At 38.9% G+C, this 1,775-nt stretch overlaps 1 long non-coding RNA gene across 1 annotated transcript in view; it reads right to left on the minus strand.

Annotated features, from left to right (window-relative positions):
- Positions 1–988, minus strand: part of LOC117941197 — a 4,889-nt gene extending 3,901 nt beyond the window's left edge. The window contains exon 1 of the long non-coding RNA XR_004655873.1: positions 949–988. This is a non-coding gene — a long non-coding RNA (uncharacterized LOC117941197). The remainder of the gene's footprint in view (positions 1–948) is intronic.
- Positions 989–1,775: the final 787 nt, after the last annotated feature.

A 1,775-nucleotide genomic window follows, 5' to 3' on the forward strand; every position in this document is an offset into this window, starting at 1 on the left:
TATGTGATAATATAAGAGACGTTAGAGGTGTCAGAGTAAAGGCTCTAACAGCTTTATATGATAATATAAGAGACGTTACAGGTGTCAGAGTAAAGGCTCTAACAGCTCTATATGATAATATAAGAGACGTTACAGGTGTCAGAGTAAAGGCTCTAACAGCTTTATGTGATAATATAAGAGACGTTACAGGTGTCAGAGTAAAGGCTCTAACAGCTTTATATGATAATATAAGAGACGTTAGAGGTGTCAGAGTAAAGGCTCTAACAGCTTTATGTGATAATATAAGAGACGTTAGAGGTGTCGGAGTAAAGGCTCTAACAGCTCTATATGATAATATAAGAGACGTTACAGGTGTCAGAGTAAAGGCTCTAACAGCTCTATGTGATAATATAAGAGACGTTAGAGGTGTCAGAGTAAAGGCTCTAACAGCTTTATATGATAATATAAGAGACGTTAGAGGTGTCAGAGTAAAGGCTCTAACAGCTTTTATAACTCTGTTCTCCAGATCAACATGAAGAGCTCTATCTTTGACGGTGTTCTGCTGCTCTCGGCTGCTCTGGTCTCCGTGGAGGGAGGGAGGTGGGAGGAGTTTGAACATAAGCATATCTACGATGGGATGACTCCTGACCAATGTACCGAGGTGATAAGAAACAGAACTATCGTGACCCCAGCAAACACCTGCAAGCCTATCAACACCTTCATCATCACAAAGGATGTGGACGCTGTCTCAAACATCTGTGCTGGGGGGGGGGTGCCAGATGGCAATGGTTATACAATTAGCAAAGCTACTTTTAACATCATCGACTGTATCCTGGTGAAGAATTCACCCAACTGTCAGTACAAAGGTAGAGCTTGTACCAAACACATTATAGTCAGGTGTGGGGTTGACAAACCTAACCCTGATCCCAAACCTGTTCACTTTCATGGAAGTTGTTCATCTATTACTACCTGATGTACCAGAGTAATCTATTACTACCTGATGATTTAGTTGCCTTCATGTTCAACAGAAACTTATTTTTTGACTTGTGATGCTTTTATTTTGACATTTTAATCCTTTTTGTTGCTTTCCCTTTTCCTCTGATGTTTCTGTTTTATAACTCTGATGTGTTCACCTGTTGAAAATAAAATCAAAACATCATTTTTCACACATTACGTGTTCATGTTCACTCATTCATAAAGTAGCCGGGTGAGGGTTATTATTATTATTATTATTAATATTACCATACTGTCTATTTCCTCTCTATACTGTACTGTCCTCATTCATAAAGTAGCCGGGTGAGGGTGATTATTGTTATTAGTATTATTATTATCTTTATACTGTGTATTTCCTCTCTGTACTGTACTGTCCTTGCTGTAACCGGCTGCGGGACCTGTCTATTTCCTGAAGCTGGTGGTGACGTCATGGCGCCCTCTGGTGACGTCAGCAGGAACTACAAGCAGAGCACCTGACACATGCACACATCATAACATGTCGTCAGCTTTATTATTTAATAATATTAATAATAATAATAATATTTTATTTACTAATTTAGTCATTTCATTCCTAGGTTGTTATCTTACACACTCGGACCACTTTATAAATGATATTTAATGTATTTAGAATAGTAGTAATTACATTTATAAAGTATAGGAATACTTAATCAAGAAACACTTGACATGGAGGGTCTGATGTCCTCGTAGGTGCATGTCCACTGTGAGAGACATGTCCACTGTGAGGGACATGTCCACTGTGAGAGACATGTCCACTGTGAGAGACATGTCCACTGTGAGACATG

Source organism: Etheostoma cragini, unplaced genomic scaffold (assembly GCF_013103735.1).
Source record: "Etheostoma cragini isolate CJK2018 unplaced genomic scaffold, CSU_Ecrag_1.0 ScbMSFa_4654, whole genome shotgun sequence".
In the NCBI taxonomy this organism is placed as follows: Eukaryota; Metazoa; Chordata; class Actinopteri; order Perciformes; family Percidae; genus Etheostoma; species Etheostoma cragini.